Here is a 20,677-nt window from a genome sequence, read left to right as displayed (position 1 = left end):
TGTAGGCCAGGCAGTGGCACAGCAGGTTAAGCTCACATGGCACAAAACACAAGGACCAGCTCAAGGATCTCAGTTTGAGCCCCTGGCTCCCCACTTGCAAGGGGAGTTGCCTCACAAGTGGTTGAGCAGGTCTGCAGGTGTCTATCTTTCTCCCTCTCTTTGTCTTTCCTTCCTCTCTCAATTTCTTTCTATCATATCCAACAATAATGACAGCAATAAGAACAACAATAACAATAACCACAACAATGATAAACCTAAAGGGCAACAAAAAGGAAACAAATGGCCTCCAGGAGCAGTGGATTAATAGTACAGGCACTGAGTCCCAGCAATAACTGTGGAGGGAAAAAAAATGAAGGAAAAAATGTATGGGTATTGTTTCCTGAAAGTTTTGTAGAATTTGTTTGTAAAGCCATCTGGATTTCCTGGACTTTTCTTGTTGGGAAGGTTCTTAATAACTGATTCAATTTCTTTGTCATTAAGCCATTTAGGTTTTTTAGTTCTTCTTGGTTCAGTTTTGTAAGGGTATATATTTCTAGGAATTCTTCCATTTCTTCCAGATTCTCCAGCTTGTTGGCTTACAGTTGTTCACAGAAGCTTTACAGGATTTCTGTGATGTTTGTCGTGATATCTCCCCTATTATTTACAATTCTATTTATCTGCGTCTCCTTCCTCTTCTTTTTTTGAGTCTGGATAAGGGTTTGTCAATTTTGTTTGATTTTAAAAAGAACTAACATTTGGCTTCATTGATCTTTTTTATGGTTCTCTTATTTTCTATGTTGTTTAATTCTACCCTAATTTTAGTGTTTTCACTCCTGTTTGCAGTATTATTCCATTTTTCTTCTTCTTTCAAGTCTTTAAGGCATGTAGTTAGGTCCTCTACTTGAGCTTTTTCTTGTTTTCTAATGGCTTCTTGTTCTCTATGGCTATGGATTTTCCTCTAAGTACTATTTAGTTATATCCCAAATATTTTATCTCTCCTGTAATCATTTTCATTTATTTCTAGAAACATTTGAATTTCTTGTTTCAGTTTCCTCTTTGACCCAGTGGTTGTTAAGCAGTATGTTGTTGAGTTTCCAAGTTTTGTGACTTTTACTAATTTTCTGTTTGTTGTTAAGAGAGTTTGTTGTTTATTCCACTGTGGTCTGAGAAGATGCTTGGGACAATATCAATGATCTTGAATTTGGTATTACTATGTTTGTTGCCTAACATGTGGTCTGTCCTTAAGGATGTGACATGTGGATTTGGAAAGAATGTGTATTCCAATTTCTTTTTTTTTTCTTTTTTAAATTTTATTTATTTTTTGTTAATTTTTATTTATTTTTATTTTTTTATTTAAGAAAGGATTAATTAACAAAACCATAGGGTAGGAGGGGTACAACTCCACACAATTCCCACCACCCAATCTCCATAACCCACCCCCTCCCCTGATAGCTTTCCCATTCTCTTTCCCTCTGGGAGCATGGACCCAGGGTCATTGAGGGTTGCAGAAGGTAGAAGGTCTGGCTTCTGTAATTGCTTCCCCGCTGAACATGGGCATTGACTGGTCGGTCCATACTCCCAGTCTGCCTCTCTCTTTCCCTAGTAGGGTGTGTCTCTGGGGAAGCAGAGCTCCAGGACACATTGGTGGGGTCTTCAATCCAGGGAAGCCTGGCCAGCATCCTGGTGGCATCTGGAACCTGGTGATTGAAAAGAGAGTTAACATATGAAGCCAAACAAATTGTTGAGCAATCATGGACCCAAAGCTTGGAATAGTGGAGAGGAAGTGTTAGGGAGGTACTCACTGCAAACTCTAGTATACTTCTGCTTTCAGGTATATATTTTGCAGTAGTTTATGGATACGTGTGAACATAAGCTCTCTCTCACAGAAGCTGGTGTATATCTAGGTTTTGGACTTTGTTAGAAAGTGAACCACCTGAGATGAAATTAGAGTGTACTATAAAAGGAAAGGTCTCACCCGAGTAATGAAGCTGAAGGGTTGTCATTCCACACGTGAAGTCTCTGGACACAGTCTGAGGTGAAGCATGTTGAGGTGGCAATCGTTGTGTTGGTTAGGCTGTGATCAGCGGATGCAATATTATTTGGTATGGATTGGGAGAGGCATACAGGAAAGTGGGCCCTATCCAAGGGTTCCAGGACTGGGGGAAGTAGGGGCTCTATAGTGGAGATGTGAGGTTCCTGCTGTCTTAGGGTTCAAAAAGACAATAGAGAGTTACTGTTATCATCACATTATTTGGTAATTGGGTTAACTTTGAAAAGTCCTTTTGTTAGAGTTTGCTATACAGTACCCAGTATCTTGTATATAGCTGTGCTGTTGGATGCTTCCAATTTCTTGAGGTGAAGAATCCTGAAAATGCCCAGGACGTCTAGTCTATCCATGTCTTCAATTATCTTCATTCTTTGTTGATTTTCAGCTTAGATGATATGTCTAAGTGTGAGGGTAGGGTGTTGAAGTCTCCTACCATTACTGTGTTACTATTTATGTTTTTTTCTAGCTCTTTCAGTAAGCTTTTTTTTATGTTTAGATGGGTGCATAGATGTTAATAATTCTCAGATCTTCTTGTTAATTGATCCTATGATCACCATGTAATGACCATCTCTATCTTTATTTATTTATTTAATTTAAGGTCTATTGTGTCAGAGATGGAAGTGGCTGTCCCTGTCCTTTTTTGTGGTCCATTAGTGACGCTGAGAAATTATTCTGATGCAGTCTCTGCCCCCAGGTTTTACCACACCCCACGAAATCCTAGCAATGCCCCCTTCAACCAATCCTGGCCCCACACGTCACCCCTGGTTGTCACCAATAAAAGCCCCCTCACTCCCCCCTCGCTCTCTCTGGGCTCTCGGCTCCCCCCTCTCTCTCTCGGCTCCTTCGGCTCTCTCTCAGATCTCTCTCGCTTCTCTCGCTCCGTGGTCAGGTAGTGGGGACGGCCATTGTCGGCTGACTCCACGTGGCCTGAGCAACCCCCCATCCTATAATAAAGATTTGTGTACCCCACTTGCTCTGGACTTCCTCTCTCTTCTCTGCTGTGCAGCCTGACACCTGACCACAACAACAACATCTGGCGCCCATAGTGTTCTGCACCCACGCCCTGCTGGGTAGCCCGGCCTGAGGTCCCTGAAATCCGCCCAGACACAGGTAAGTGGCATCTGCCCACCTCTGTGGCCCAGCGTTTCCCTCCACCATGGGAAATTTTTTGTTTTATGAGGAGGTGTCCCAGTCATTATCTCCTTCTCTCCTGGGACAGATTCACGCTCTCAGAGACGGTTTAATTTTCGCTACACCGTGGGTTCTCATAGCTATAATTGCGACTTACAAGATATGTACAACATGGTTTGCCATGAGGATAAGCAACCTTGAGGCTGAGATACAAGAGTTAAAGCACATGTGCTTAAGACATAGACGCCCTAAGCGATCAGTGGCTAGACCCAAAAATTCTGTTCCCACAGACACGTACACGTGTTTGGAAGCTCCTCCTCTGACCCCACCCCCTGCCGCCCCAGGTTCAGCTTCTCCTGAGGCTTCCTCTTCTCTGGCCCCATCCCCTTTCGGGGTGTCTCTCTCCTTCTCCGGCAGGGTGGCCTCCAGGAGAAAGGTAATGGGCTGGTTCTTTCTCACTCACAACAGGGGTGACACAAAGTAAAAGACACCAGGGGACTCTTAGCGTGCCTAGAACCTGAGTCCTTAGAATCCCAGACTCCTAGAGTCCATTTATTAGCAAAATTGACATGAGTTAAATAGAAAAGCAATGGAGGTAATTATTGTTGAAATATGACAGAAATTACAGGTTTCTTAACAGTCAGCATGCCCCTAAGGTAGGGGGCTAGTATGACAGGAATTGATGAGATACAAAAGACAGTTATTCTCCATGACACAAGCAACTTAATTATCCAAAGGTATTTGAGAGAAGCATAGGGGTTAAACCCATAGGGTGAGACAGAAAGAAGATGAATATCAAAAGCCATATAGTTTGGAATTTCTCTTGTCTGGGGTCTGAGGTGTGTGATGAAGTATGTGATAAGGTGTGTTCTTCTGTGATCAGAAGGTGACTTTGAATAAGTGAATCTGTGGCCATGTGGTGTGCAGTTAATGGAGGGAAGTACTGGGGTATCTGTGGGCCTGAGAGTCAAGAAGGAAAGAACCAAGTCTGAGTTTCCCCCTTATGCTCACCTCAGTTGAGAGAGACTTACCAAGAGGTTATCTTCTCAGACCTCCATCCAAAGATGGGGGTGGTTCTCCCTAAGCTCTATCAGGCTTACACATGTTCCCAACAACACCCTGCTGCCCTGGGTTCAGCTTCTCCTGAGGCTTCCTCTTCTCTGGCCCCACCCCTGCCACCCGGGTTCAGCTTCCCCTGAGGCTTCCAGTTCTCTGACCCCACCCCCTGCTGATACGTCATCATTAAGAGACCTAGTGGCTGAGATACGAGAGTTAAAGGATATTTTTTCAGCATTTAAGGACCTTAAACTATGTGCAGTCCACCCCGAGAGCTCCATCCCTGTAGATACGTGTTCAGTTTCCCCTGAGGCCACTACAGCAGTTTCCACGGCACCTTCCACTTTTGTAGCTCCCTCTCCCATGCCATCAAACCAAATTCACACCTTCCCAGTAAACGTGGTCCCCTCCAAACAAAACCCTCAGCCATGGCAGCCATACACCTCTAAAGAGCTCGAACAACTCAGACAAGCGGTCAGGGAGGACGGCATTTACGTGCCATGGACTAAGTCCATTTTAAGGAGTTTTTACCAGCACCTGAACACCCCCCAGGACTGGAAAGACCTGGCTTGTGCTGCACTCCCAGACCCCCTCTACCTACAGTGGACAGCATGCTTCTGCTATGAGTGCTCTAGACAATCACAGGAAAATAGTAACAAACAGGTAGAATGGAATTTTGATGCTTTGTTTGGAGCAGGAGCTTATGAATCTGGAGCTCAGCATGAAGAAGCCAGGTTTCCAACCGGTTATATTGAACAGGTACGCATCTGTGCAACACAAGCAAGGGAAAGGGTGACCCCACCCTATGTAGATTTGTCAGTTCCCATTAACTCTCTTCACCAAGGCACTGATGAATCATTAGCGAGCTTCATCTCAAGGGTGAAGACAAGCTTAGAGAGAAAGGTTTATAATCCTGACGTCCGCTTACTACTCCTGCGCTCTATTGTCTGGGAAGGCATGATACCACAATTCCGTCAGGCATGCCTTAATCTTAAACACCTAAACCCAAATAATCGGATTTTAGCGACACAGAACTTAGATCAGGCAATTATGGGGCATCCGCTACGACACAGGTTTATGCAGTTACCCCACATAATCAAAATGGGGCCTGCTTTCAGTGCGGTCACCAAGGACATTGGCATAACCAATGTCCTGATAAGCTGTGACCATGCCTCCAGTCAGTGAAACCCCGCCTCCAGTTAGAGCGACCACGCCTCCAATCAGAACAACCCCGCCTTCAGTCAGGGAGCCAGAAGCCACCTACGGTCTGTCCAAGATGTCATAAAGGGTTTCACTGGAAGAGAGATTGTTGGTAAAATTTTCACAAAGATGGTTTGCCCCTGAATGGTACAAATTCGGGCCTGAGATTTTGTGGACCACTCCTGTTTTAGAATGCGGTCACCCTTCTATGACAGTAAAGATTGGCAATATTCCTTTTAAATTTTTGATTCACACGGGGGCAGCAAAGATGATTTTAAGGCAAGAAGCGGTTCCCCAAGATTGGGAACTTATCCCTGGACCCAGTATACATGGAGTAGGAGGGGTGACCAAATCATTTCACACATGAGACTCGCTCATGTGGGAAGACCCGGAAGGTTCTACCGGACACTTCCACCCTTTGGTAGCTGATAGTACCACCAACCTACTGGGCAGGGATATTCTGGAATGTCTTGATGTTAGGATATCCACAGATGCCTCTGCAGATTGTAACACTCGCTCCCACGAGACCAGATCTAATCAGCACCCCCAATACTAAATGCCACTGTTTGTAGCCAAACATCCCACTTAAGCTGGCTTTCTAATGAGCCTGTCTGGGTGGAACAGTGGCCTTTACCTAGGGATAAGCTAGAAATTTTAAAAGAGCTTGTCCGAGAGCAGTTGTCCTTGGGACACATTCGTCATTCTCGAAGCCCATGGAATACTCCTGTCTTTGTGATTAAAAAGTGCTTGGGGAAATGGCGTCTCCTTCAAGATCTCCATGCGGTAAATAAAACCATGCAGTCTCTTGCATCCACAAGATTGTAAATGTTTTTCCTTCTCTGTTCCGTCTACTAATAACACCAGCCCTGCTGATAGATTTGAATGGGTGGTGCTACCCCAGGGTATGGCCAATAGTCCTACAATTTGTCAGGAGGCTGTTAAATCTACCCTTGTCCCATATATTCATAAGGGCCTTAATGTTTTTCATTATACAGATGATATTTTAATATGGGGAAAATCAGATACAGATCTCTATGCCTTACGTGATTTTCTCATTCCTGCATTAAATAAAAGAGGCCTTAATGTAGCTCCTGAGAAGATACAGCTAATTCCTCCATTTTTTTAAAATTTTATTTATTTATTTGTTTATTTATTCCCCTTTTGTTGCCCTTGTTGTTTTATTGCTGTAGTTATTTTCGATGTCATTGTTGGATAGGACAGAGAGAAATGGAGAGAGGAGGGGAAGACAGAGAAGAGGAGAGAAAGACAGACACCTGCAGACCTGCTTCACCGCCTGTGAAGTGACTCCCCTGCAGGTGGGGAGCTGGGGGCTCAAACCTGGATCCTTTTGCCAGTCCTTGAGTTTGGCACCACCTGCGCTTAACCCGCTGCACTACCGCCCGACTCCCCTCCTCCAATTTCTTTCTTAGGTTCAGAGATTTCTTTAACTCAAATTCATCCCTTAAAACCTAATGTCACCTTTCCTTCTAACCTTACTCTTGCTTCTTTACAAAGTTTTCTAGGAAATTTAAATTGCCTACAAGCTGCCTCCAACCACTGTTTGACCTGTTGAAAGGAAACAAACAGCCCTCCTCAAAAGGTAAGTTAACTTCTGAGGCCTCCTCGGCACTGGAAAGGGTTAACCAGACCCTCCAGGAAATGCACCTTGTTCGATTCTCCCCCTCCTCTCCGGTAAACCTTCTAATCTTCAACTCCACCCCCACAGTAGTAGGGGCATTGTGGTAAGACCATGGGGTTCTCGAGTGGCTTCACACGCAAGTAGGAGGAACTCCAAGACTCCTCACTGAGATAGACACGTTAGCATTCATGGTTCGCCAAGGGAGAAATAGGTCTTTGCAGGTCTTAGGGAAAGAACCGGATTTAATTATTCTGCCTTTTTCTCTCACAGATATAGAGTGGCTTATACACCATCATTCCCACTTTGCCATAAGCTTCGTGGGGTTTCCAGGACAAATAGATAACCATTTTCCTTCTATTAAATTGGTAGCTTCTTTACCTCTTCTGCCTCTACTAGTACCTAAACTTTTCTCTAGGGATCCCATTCCCTCTGTTCCTACTATCTTTACTGATGGCGGAAAAAGGGGAGCTGCTGCCCTTATATATTACCCAGACAAACAATCTCCTAAACCTCTCTTTACTGAGCTTCCAGAGAATTCCCCTCAGTACAAAGAACTTTATGCTGTTTTCCTTGCATTAAAAGCTGTACCAGAATCCTTCAACCTTTTTTCTGACAGTGTGTATACTGTCAACTTACTCCCATGGCTTGCTCATTCTTATGTGAAAATTGATGACAACCCACTTTCCCCTCTCTTGATTCAAATAACCTCTATGCTCTGTTCTCAAACCCAACCACTGTATATTCAGCACCTTCGTTCCCACAGCCCTCTTCCTGGTTCCCTGTCCGAAGGGAATGCCGCAGCTGACCGCCTTGCCTCCACAGGAACTTTCCCAGTCTCTGTCTCTGATCTTCTAATTTTCATTCACTAACCCATGTTAATCTTAAAGGCCTTCAAGCTCGATTTCCTGATGTTCCTGTACCACAGTTAAAACATATCCTCACTACATGCTCTTCTTGTGCAAGTCTCATAAAGACACCTGCTATCCAGACCCTTGGGGTTAACCCCCGAGGTTTAAAAGCAAATGCTATTTGGCAAATTATTGGGCTACAGCTCAGACAGGAGAAAGCTATAAAAAGCTTAAAAGTCATATGCTCTCCTGTTTTGCTCTGATGGGCTTACATCTTCAACTGAAAACTGACCATGGACCAGCATTTACCAGCAAACAATTTAAAGAATTTTATTCCCTCTGGAACATTACTCATACCACAGACATTCCCTATAATCCACAGGGACCCACTATTGACAATGGGAAGGGGTTTCGCATGTGTTTTCCCTCAAAATTTCTCTAAACCTCTCTGGGTTCCTGCCCGCCATGTCCGACAATACCCGCAGGATGGCGCTGTTATCCCTGAAGAACAAGAAATACTACAAGAGGACCAGATGCAAGATACATCCCAGGATCCGTAATACGACATGGCAGTACCTACAAAATCTGGCTCACAGAGACCTCTCTCCTAACCTTTCCCTGAATGTCTTCTGTTATAACTGGCCAGTTGTGTTTTGTGAGTGTGTTGAATGACAAAAATTTTTTTTGCATGACCCATCTACTCGGAGTACTCTAAAAGGTAATTGGCTTTATATTAAAATGCTGGATGCAGCCAAAGTTTCTGGAGACATCCAGAAACATTCCAAAATTTTTGTTTTTCTCCCTCTTTTGATTTTTATATATAGATTTTGGTATATATGTAAGTGTTTAGTCTTAAACTGTGTGACTAATGACAGATATAAATTTGTTTTTAAAATGATATGTTTTTATAACAAAAGTTCTTTTTCCTCCAGTGTGTTATAACTAAATGTTTATGGGTATGTCTCAAGTTTGGTAAACCTCAAAAGTGTAACCCTACAGCTACATTATTACCAGACAAGGTAAAAATTAATTTGCTAAGGTAACTAACTATTTAAGGTAAAAGTCTAAATGTTTAACGTGACTATACATTCCCAAAACAAAAATATATAATTTTATATACAGGACACCGTTGGAGGGCCCCCAAAGGTGCCCTGTAAACTATCTTGTGGAAATTAATCCACAACAGATCTGGCATCAATCTGGCACTGTAAACGTTAAAATCATTGTCACAAAAATGCGTTAACTCTCTAAGCAATCTGAGTCTGTTTAAAATACATATTTTAGCTAAAATTGGTCTCAAGATCCTGCGGTAGAGACTGCTACAGGAGGTCACATTAGAAGACCTTTAAATAAAATCATAAAGAGATTTAAACCAATTATAATCATTGAAGTATCAACTATAACAAACCTATAACTTGTTACAAGTTCAAATTAACCACAAGAAGCAGATTGTTTGTGTTTCTTTCACAGGAATCCCGGAAAAACCATCTGAACCCCTGCACACCCAGACGTCCCCCACTAGATGGCACGACTACAGTGGCACACCTCCCGAAACCCTAGATGTCACTTAACGCGATATGAAGAACCTGATACACAGACTCCAAGGACAGAACTTTCTTCATGCCTGCTTGCTGTTCCTGCTTCTGATTTGCCTGTCACGTGTTGGCGGTTCCAGCTGGCTATCTACAGAAAAGCAGAATTCCAGCAGCTGACCTCCCTCATGCAGTGTCTCATCCCCTGCCAATTCTTCTCCTAGCCATTTACGTTGGACTGAGACTTGTATCGGACTTTCTGGCATACCCTATAGACATTTTACACAATTTTAAAGCAGCTTATTCCCTTTCACACTGCTGGTTTTTCATAGACTGATCCTGTGTAGTTCATAGACTTACAGACTGTTGCCTTGAGGACTATACAATGCCAAATAGCCCCTCTGTTTGGTGGGTCATGCCCTCCCGCCTCCCCCTCATTATGTACCCTTGCCCCTTCCCCCCCCCAAGCAGGGAACGTTCCTTTACACACCAATCCTTCCCTTCACTTCACACTGGCTTTTACTACTCCCCTACTTGTCCCTTCCTGTTTTGTTATATCATTTAGGTTTATGCCCAAAAGGTTTCTGCTCCATGATAGTCTTTTACAGACTTTGAACCATCTTATGCTATTACTAGACAGAAAGATAGAAAAGATGTAGAGATATTGTGAAGAGATGGTTGAGTAGGCTGTGCTTAAACCTATGAGATGAGTCCCTTCAGGTAAGTCTCTCTCTCTAAAGAGGGGTTGAGCACAGGAGGATGCATAAATCTCACAAGGTTGGCAGCCATTTAAGCCTTCCCTCCTCCACAGAAAGTCCTACATCTTCTCACCTGAGCATGGCACTCTTTAATAACATTTAAGCCTGCTCCATTCCATTTTTCTTTATTGTGTCCATTTAGATATAAAGGGAAAGGAGGATATGATGCTGAGGAATTATTCTGATGCAGTCTCTGCCCCCAGGTTTTACCACACCCCGCAAAATCCTAGCAGTGCCCCCTTCAACCAATCCTGGCCCCACACGTCACCCCTGGTTGTCACCAATAAAAGCCCCCTCACCCCCCCCCCTCTCGGCTCCTTCGGCTCTCTCTCAGACCTCTCTCGCTTCTCTCGCCCCGTGGTCAGGTAGTGGGGACGGCCATTGTCAGCTGACTCCACATGGCCTGAGCCACTCCCCCATCCTATAATAAAGATTTGTGTACCCCATTTGCTCCGGACTTCCTCTCTCTTCTCCGTGGTGCAGCCCGATACCTGACCACAACAACAACACATTAGCTTGTATGATAATTTTGCATCCTTTCACTTTAAGTCTGTGTTTGTCTTGTTGGATCAGGTAAGATTCCTGCAGACAGTATATGGTTGTGATGAGTTTTCTGATCCATCCACCTTCTCTGTGCAATTAATTGGTGAATTTAAGTAATTGACATTTGTTGATGTTATGTATTTAGGTATTGCCGTCCCATTATTCAACACTTTTTTGAATGTTCTGATATATGGCAGTTTGTATGTTTTTTGTCGTTTTGGTGACGTTCTTGTTTGTAAGAGGTCTTTTAGAAACTCTTTCTTGCAGACTTGTTGATAGTTGTCTCCTTTAATTGTTCCTTGTCTAAGAATACTTATATCCCTCCATTAAGTGTAAATGACAGTTAAACAGGATATATTATTCTTGGTTGAAGCCCTTTTTAATTGAGGGCTCAATAGATATCTCGCCATTCTTTATGGCTTTTAGAGTCTGAGTGTACAAGTCTGCTGATAGTCTTATTGATTTTCCTCTTTATAGGATTTTTTTTTTGTTCTTGTAGCCTTCAGGATCTTTTCTTTATCTTTAATCTTTCCATTGTAACTATGATGTATTTTGGTGTCTAGATATGGGTTGATTCTGTTTCAGACCTTCTGAGATTTCTGGATATCAATGCCCGTTCTGTGGCTTAGTGTGGGGAAGTTTTCTTCTATTATTTTCTCTAGGTTGTTTTTTGTTCCCCTTCCTCTCTTTCTTCCTTTGGTACGTCAATTATGCATATGTTACTTCTTTTGAGATGATGGGAATATGCCTTTGTTGTCATTTTCAGTGTCTTTAAATCTCTTTTTTAGCTCTTTTATTTTTTCATAGTTTTCTCTTTTATCCTTTCTCTGTCTAATTCTGGTACTGCTTCTGTTAATCTTTCCCTTCCCTCAGCTTCCTTCTTCAGTTCAGCTTTTTTTTTTTTCCATTAGTCTATTACATTGTTAGCTTGTCCTGCTGGATGGCCTTTTAGCTCAGCTATTTCAGCTTTCAGTTCTCTGATTACCTCAAGATAGCTCTTCATTTCTTTCAGGGACTCATTGTGTTGTTTTTTGTTGTTGTTGTTTTTCCCTAATTATGAATCATTTTTTCACTCCTGTGATTAGTGCATCAGTTAATGTTTGAATATTTTTCTCATTTTTAGTCGATTCTGATGTAATTGGAATTTCTTCTGGACTCTTGTCCTGATACACTGTTGTAGTTGATTTAAATGGATTTGATTTGACCATATTTTTAATTATTGTTATTTATTTATTGACTAGAGACGGCCAGAAATTGAGGGTGAAGGGGGGAATAGAGAGTAAGAGAGACAGAGGGACACCTACATGCCTGCTTCACTGATCATGAAATTTCCCCATGCATGTGGGGACATATAGCTTGAAACTGGCTGGGTCTTTGATCACTATAGATCACACAAATTATAATGTATGTGATTTACCAGGTGTGCTACCACGTGGTCTCAATAATACTTATTGTTGATTCTTTTTTTAATTTATAAAAAGGAAACATTAACAAAACCATAGGATAAGAGGGGTACAACTTCACACAATACCCACCACCAGAATTCCAACTTCCATCCCCTCCCCTGTTAGCTCTCCTATTTTTAACCTTCTTGGAGTATGGACCCAAGGTCATTGTGGGTTGAAGAAGATGGAAGGTCTGGCTTCTGTAATTGCTTCCCCTCTGAACATGGGCATTCACAGGTCCATCCACACTCCCAGCGTCTCTCTCTCTCTATCACTAGTGGGGTGGGAATGTGGGGAAGCAGAGATCCAGGAAACATTGGTGGGTTTGTCTGTCCAAGGAAGTCTGGTCAGCATCATGCTAGCATCTAGAACCTGGTGGCTGAAAAGAGAGTTAACATACAAAGCCAAACAAATTGTTCACCAATCATGGACCTAAATGCTGGAATAGTGCAGATGAAGAGTAGGGGGTCCTCCAATTTGTAGATAGCTAGTTGGCATATTTTAGTTATATTCCAAAGGACCTATGAGGTTTTTTTTCTCCCTGAGCCTGAAATCTGATATGTAGGTGGATACAAGCTACTGTCTGAGATACTGTCATTGCTGTATAAAGGACCAGAAAGTTGGATCAAGGAAGAGAGTAGCTCCCAAATATGGGAAAATGGTATGAATATTGTTGACTGTAAACCCCATCGATTTGATTTGATATTCAGCTTAGGATACTGTATCCCTGTAGATCTGAGCTCACAATCTGTGGTCATGAGTAGGAACATTCCAAGCTGCCTCAATATCAACCTGTCTTCCTCAGGTGTAGCATAGAGTATGTTGTCCAGTCTCCTTTTGGAGGATGGAACATTCTCTACCATTGTTGATCCAAGTTGAGGGCAAGGTCCTATGGGAACCCACAAATGGGTCTATTTTATTGTTCCTGAAATAGATGACCAGTAACAATGGAGAGAGGGATTTATTTGTGGTCTAGGACCATCATGTCTGTTCGGGAATCTTGAGACTCCCTGACTAGGGCCCCAGTTTATGGGGTGGCCTAATAGTGACTAAAGAGTCATCCTTAAAGTATGTCAGTCTCTTGCCCTTATTGAGCTTTTGATAAGGTTAGCTTGGAGTGAGTGAGAGAACAGTAATAGGAAGTATGTGAGGAGGGTATCTAAGTCTAATTAGGCACTATTTCATCATCAACTTCATACTGACTCACTGCAGACTATTGTGTATTTTTGCTTTCAGGTATATATTTTTCCCTAATTTATGAATACATGTGAACATATGCCCTATCTGAAGGGACCTTGTCTATATCTAGGTTTTGGGACTTTGTTAGGAAGTGAACCACCTGGAATGGAATTAGAGAATACTATGAAAGGAAAGGTCTCAGCTGAGTAATGAGGGTGAAGGGTTGATATTCTATGCCTGACATCTCTGGACACAGTCTGAAGTGAAGTGTATTGATTACATTAAGATTGGTGGATGCAATATCATTTGGTATAAATTGAGAGAAGCATGCAGGAAAGTGAGCCCCACCCTAGAGCTTCCAGGACTGGAGGAAATATAGGCTCTATAGAGGAAGTGGGATGTTCCTGCTGTCTTAGGGTTTAAGAAGACAATAGATGGTTATTGCTATAATCACATTATTTGGCAATTGGGTTAACTTTGAAATATCCCTTTGTTAGGATTTGTTGTAACATACACAGCATCAGCATATTTATGTCCTTTGACATTATTTGTATATTTCTATGCCACTGGTTGCTTCTGTTCTCCCTGGTCTAGGCTTTTAAGAAAGTCAACGTATCAAAGACTCAGCCTATGCATTAAAAAGTCTCAGTCTGTGCTTTAAAAAGTTTGATACATTCAATCAAATTTTCCCCTCTCATATTAATTAGTGATTTATATGACTATAAATTAATAGGAGTGTACATTAACACCATTCCCACCACCACAAGACTATGTCCAATTCCGTACCCTCCCTCACCCCCACCCCTTCCCTGTGAAGCCGAACATCCATGCTCAACCTCAACCCAGGGATTTTATTTTGGTGCCCTACTCCAAATTTAGTCAAATCCTGCTTTGAGTTTCCCTTTCTGTTCTTCCTTCTCAAATTCTCTTTATAAGTGGGATCATCCCATACTCTTCTTTATCTTTCTTACTTAGCTCACTTAACATAATTCCTTCTAGCTCCGTCCAAGATGGGTCAGCGAAGGTGGGTTCATTGTTCTTAATAGATGCATAGTTGTTTTTCTTTATTGGTTGGGGAGATTAGTGATTTACAGTCAACAATAAAACATAGTAGTTTGATGGGCCTAGACCTCAAATAAATCCTTCTCTCCATTGTTACCGGTCATTTCTATCAGGAACAGCACAATAGGCCATTTGTGGGCCTCCATAGAACCTTGCCCCCAACTTGGATCAACAATGGTAGAAAATATTACATCCTCTGAAGAGGGGATGGACAACATCCTTTATGCTACACCTGAGGAAGATGGGTCCTGAAATTGGGGCAGCATGGAATGTTCCTACTCATGACCACAGAATGTGAGCTCAAATCTACAGGGATGCAGAGGTCCCATAGGATCCTAAGCTGAATATGGGCCCAGATCACATTAAATCAATGGAGTTTACAGTCAACAATATTCATACCCCTTTGCTATATTTGGGAGCTACACTCTTCCCTGATCCAGCTTTCTAGTCCTTTTTCCAGCTATGACAGCATCTCCCCAGACAATAACTTGGATCCACCTGCACATCAGATTTCAAGCTCAGGGGAAAAAGAAAAAAAATAGTATAGCCATAGGCCCTTTGGAATATAACTAAAATATGTCTACTAGCTATCTACAAAATGAAAGGACCCCCCCCCAACTCTTCATCTGCAATATTCCTGCCTTTAGGTCCGTGACTGATAAACAATTAGTTTGGCTTTGTGGGTTAACTCTCTTTTCAGTCATCAGGTTCCAGATGCTAGCATGATGCCAACCAGACTTCCCTGGCCAGAAAACCCCACCAATGTCTCCTGGGTCTCCATTTCCCCAGAGCCCTTCCCCACTAGGGAAAAAGAGAGACAGGCTGGGATTATGGATCAACCTGTCAATGCCCATGTTCAGCGAGGAAGCATTTACAAAAGCCAGACCTTTAACCTTCTGAATACCACAATGACCTTGGGTCCAGACTCCCAGAGGGTTAAAGAATCAGAAAGCTATCAGGGGATGGAACGAGATACACAGTTATGGTGGTGGGAATTGTGTGGAGTTGTACTTCTCTTATCCTATGGTTTAGTCAATATTTCCTTTTTATAAATAAAAAATTTAAGTAAGGGAGTCAGGCAGTAGTGCAGCAGGTAAAGTGCAGGTGGCCCAAAGTGCAAGGACCAGTATAAGCATCCCAGTTCAAGCCCCGGGTTCCCCACCAGCAGGGGAGTCGCTTCACAAGCAGTTAAGCAGGTCTGCAGGTGTCTATCTTTCTTTCCCCTTCTCAGTGTTCCCCTTCTCTCTCTATTTATCTCTGTCCTAGCCAACAGTAACAGTAATAACTACAATAATAAAACAAGGGCAACAAAATGGAATAAATAAATGTTTTTTAAAAAAATTAAATAAAATAAGAAAAGAAAACATAGTAGTTTGTACATTGTAATATTTCTCAATTTTCCAAATAACAATTCAACTCCCTTTAGGTCCTCCTTTGCCAGCATGAAGGATCCTTGTTTATGAAAGTCATGACTTTGCTGACAACCGAATATGTTAATAAGGGAGATACAGTAAGACACAGACATAGGGAGAGTGAGAGACCAGAACATTGCTCATATCTGGCATATGCAGTGCTAGAGATGGAAGCTGCACTTCTAGGTGTGAAAGTCCTGAATCCTTGATCCTATTTAATTGATTTATTTTTAATTAAAAGGATGCAGACAGATAGCAGTGCTCCATTCAAGCTTATGGTGGTGTTGGGGCCCATTCAGCATCTTCACCCACCCCTTCTGTAACCCTAGCCCTAGGACTGTGACACACTACACATGGCACACCACACATATTCAGACCAAGTGCCACAATATCAGACAAGAGCTCAAGTCTTCCAGATCAGGTCAAAACTGTGAATGCACAACACAGGTAGCCACTGTTTCATGTCTGAGATGAGACACACTGTGTCCCCACTGACTTACAGGAGAGGCTATTTAGATAATTAGATCCCTTCTCTTCTGAGCTCTCATACCTCTGACAGCCCAGATTTCAGAAGAAGCCCACAACTGTCAGGGAAGACTGCCCTCTACACACACACACACACACACACACACACACACACACACACACACACACACACACACACACATTTCTTGCTGTGTGAATCTCTTCAGCAAAGCAGCTTGATCTGTGAAACTCATCCAGGCCCTGTATTGAGTATTTCACCCACCTACCCCCATCCCCCACATTCAAATTTACTTTAAAACCAGACCAAACAGAGACTTGTGGTCACTGGCTGACCAGAGTCCTTTAATGATGTGTCTGTTCTTTTTCTGCTTCCCCAGCATAGATAGCTCTCTGCTTTTTCCTTGGTTCTCCCCTAAGACAGGGTTAATTTCAGAAGACCCTTCACAAATCACCTTCACCCTATTCAGGATCTTCAATTTAGCTGCTTGCAGATTCTTCTAAGATTCGTTCTCTCAGTCTTATTTCTCTTGCCCTACCTATTACTTATCTATCTATCTATCTACCATCTATCTATCATCTTTTCCATTCTAATTTACTGTCTCATTGAATATCATGTTCTTCTTGATGCTACAGATTGCTGGTTCCCAGTGTTTCATCTACTCCAGTCCCCCATCCTAGTGTAACAGTATACACTGTGTGACAATGATAAAGCCTTCCTCCTGATCAAGTTCCTCCTGAATTGCTGATGTGAATTTCAATTGGTCCAAACCCTGTGGAGAGCAGTCTGGAGAACACTCACAAGGCTAGAAGTGGATCTTCCCTTTGACCCTGTAATTCCTGGGGATATATCTTAAGGAACCAAACTCAACTATTCAAAAAGATTTGTGTATACCTATATTCATAGCAGCACAGTTTGTAATAGCCAAAACCTGGAAGCAACCCAGGTGTCCAACAATAGATGAGTAGCTGAGAAAATTGTGGTATATATACACAACAAAATACTACTAAGCTATTTAAAATAGTGAATTCACTTTCTTCACCTCATCTTGGATGGAGCTTGAGGGAAATAATGTTAAGTGAGATAAGCCAGAAAGAGAAGGATGAGTATGGGATGAACTCACCCATGGACAGAAGTTGAAAAATAAGAACAAAAGGGAAAACAGAAAGCAGAACTTGAACTGGAGTTGGTGTATTGCACCAAAGTAAAAGTCTCTCTGGTATGGGGCAGGATAGGGGGAGATCAGGTCCCAGAACAAGATGGCAGAGGAGGAGCTAGAGGGGGTTGAATTCATTAATCTTAATAGATAATTAGTATTCCATTGTATATATAACACAATTTTCATAGACACTATTCTGTTATTGAACACCTGGGTTGCTTCCAGGCTATTACAAACTGTGCCACTATGAACATAGGTATACACATATCTTCTTGGAGACCTTTCCTAACACATGGGACTGCCTAAGTCCATTTCAAATGATACATTCCATAACAAAGTTGCAGACCCTTGATATAGACTAGTGCCTAAGGGACAGGGCACATGAGCACATGTTAAGTTATGTTAGGGAAAATATATAGCTCAAAGTAAAAGTGCTTAGGGGCTGGGAAGTAGCTCAGTTGGTTAAGTGCACATGGCTCAAAACAAAGACTAGCTTAAGGATCCTGGTTTGAGCCCCCAGCTCCCCACCTGCAGGGGGTCACCTCACAAGCAGTGAAGCAGGTCTGTAGGTGTCTATCTTTCTCTCTTCCTCTCTGCTCCCCTTCCTCTCTCAATTTCTCTCTGTCCTGTCCAACAATAACAACCACAACAAGGACAACAAAATGGGAAAAATGGCCTCTAGGAGCAGTGGGTTTGTAGTGCAGACACCAAGTCCTGGAAATAACCTTGGAAGCAAAACAAAAAAACAAAAAAAAAGTGCTCAATACTAAGTTGTTAGTAGACTTAAGACTCAATGACTTTAGCAAGCAAGTACAAAGACCTAAAGAAGACACAATAAAGAACCTAATCAGACATTTAGTACTTGTGCCTAGATACTCTCCTCTCCTACCCCCTACTTCACTTCCCTCAATCACTTTAAATCTAACCTCATCAGATAAAGTAAGGACTACAAAATTTGGGTAAGTGCAAAAGACTGGTTTATTTTAATGATAGCATGTTTTTAAGTACCAGGCCACCCCATCATCTGGGGCTCTAGTCAGGAAATCCTTGGATTTCCACATAGATATAACCTCTCATAGATCCCAACCTTCATCATTACTGGTCACTTCCATCAGAAACATCATCATAAGTCCTCTTATGTCCTCTTCAGGGCCTTCCCCTTTACTGTAGAGCAGCAACAATAGGGACTGCACTCTGAAAAAGAAAGCTGGGTCATCCTACCTTGCCATTCAAGGAGGACTAGTCCTTAAATGAGTGCAGCCTAGAATGCCCCCTAGCTATGACCATGGCCTTTGAGCTCAGATTGATGGGATTCAGAGGTTACACAGGCTCCTGTGCTAAATATTTGGGCCCTAGGTCAATTCAATGGGGTTTGTAGTTAATGGTATTTATATACTTTTCTCATATTTGGGAGCTACTCTCTGCTCTAATCCAGCTTTCTAAGTCTATTCTCAACTCTGACAACATCTTCCCAGACAATACTTTTAGTCCACATGAATGCTAGCTATTTGGATAAGGAAAAAATTACTAGTCATGGGCCCCTTGGAACATACTTAAAGTAAATTTCCTAGCTTCTTCATATGTGGAGACCTCTATTTTTATCTGTTCTATTCTTTCCTTTTGGGTTCCTGTTTATTAGACAATTATATTTTTATAACTTATCACCTTTCAGCCACCAAGTTGCAGATGTGGCTATGACACCATCCTGAATTTTCTGGCCAGATAACCTCACCAATGTGTCTTGGCACCTCACCTCTCCAGAACCCCATCCCACTAGGGAAAGATAGAAATAGGATTAGGGGATGGATATATTATGGGAAATAGATGAACACAGAGTGCATACTCTCTTGATTTACCCTATATGGATATTTTAATCTATGTGCCTGATGGAGAAATGCCTTTCCTCTCTGATATGGAGACATACAGCCTAAGACTACATTTCTTTTGTGCTTGCTCTCCTGGTAATTAAAACAGAGGCTGTAGTTGCTACCTCTCCTCCCCTCCATACTCCTAAACTAATGCGCCTGGGACAGTGTTGCAAAGGTAAACTGATGACTAGAGAGTAAATTCAGCTGCCTCAAGACTGATACATACCAGGCACTAATTTTCCCCTTTCTTTACCCACACCACTGATAAGGAAGATGTATAGCAATTACGCGAAAGATTGCCTTTGTCTATTTCTGCCTACTTTATAATAGTGAAACAAACCTGCTCTCTCACAAAGGAAATGCAGTCTTAGGCTATATGTCTCCATATCAGAGAGGAAAGGCATTTCTCCACCAGGCACATAGATTAAAATATCCACATAGGGTAAATCAGGGTAAATAAAACTGTGTGCTTTTCAAAAGTGAATGGAGAACTTCCCGGAGTGATCTGGAGTCTCCTACAAACTGGTGTAATAAACTCCTCTATTTCACCAAGAATTGGCTCAAGTCTTGTGCTTTGGGGATCATTTCTGTAACAGATATACCTGCCAAATTTCATATCCACAGCAGAAGCCACTACTGAAGCCAATCCTTCCACCTTCTGCACCCCATAAAGAATTTTGGTCCATACTCCCAGAGTGATAAAGAATAGAGAAGATTCCACTGGATGTGGTTGGGACATGGAACTCTGGTGGTGGTAACTGTATGTAATTGTACCCCTGTTATCTTATAATCTTGTTAATTATTAAATTAATAATAATTTTTTAAAAGATAAGAATTTTTAGCCATGAATTCTGTATCCTGCTATGAGGTAGAAATGAAGTTTTTTTCAAACATCCAGAAACTGAAGTAATTTGTGACTATAAAACAGGGGTCCCACATGAAAAGGAGAAGAAAAACTTCGAATTGGTAATCAATTTTACCAAAATTTTAAAATTTTCGAATTTTAACATTGGGCTCAAATTGTTAATACATTTCTAATAATGACTTGTTCTTTGAAATATTGTTTTCTAAAAGCTTAGACCAAGAATAACAGAAGCAACTGGTGGCATTACTTTATAAGATACATCTATATATAAATAGCATAAAAGGGCATACATTATGGTGAGGTCTTGTATGTTACAGCAAATCCGAACAATGGGACTTTCAAAGTTAACCCATTTGCCAAATAATTTGGTTATAGCAATAACTATATATTGCCTTCTTAAATCCTAAGACACGAACAACTTTTCCCTTTCTCTATAAAGCCCATATTTTCCCCAGGCCTGATACCTCTGG

This window comes from Erinaceus europaeus, chromosome 11, assembly GCF_950295315.1.
Source record: "Erinaceus europaeus chromosome 11, mEriEur2.1, whole genome shotgun sequence".
Taxonomy (NCBI): domain Eukaryota; kingdom Metazoa; phylum Chordata; class Mammalia; order Eulipotyphla; family Erinaceidae; genus Erinaceus; species Erinaceus europaeus.
Note: the sequence above shows the minus strand (reverse complement) of the source record.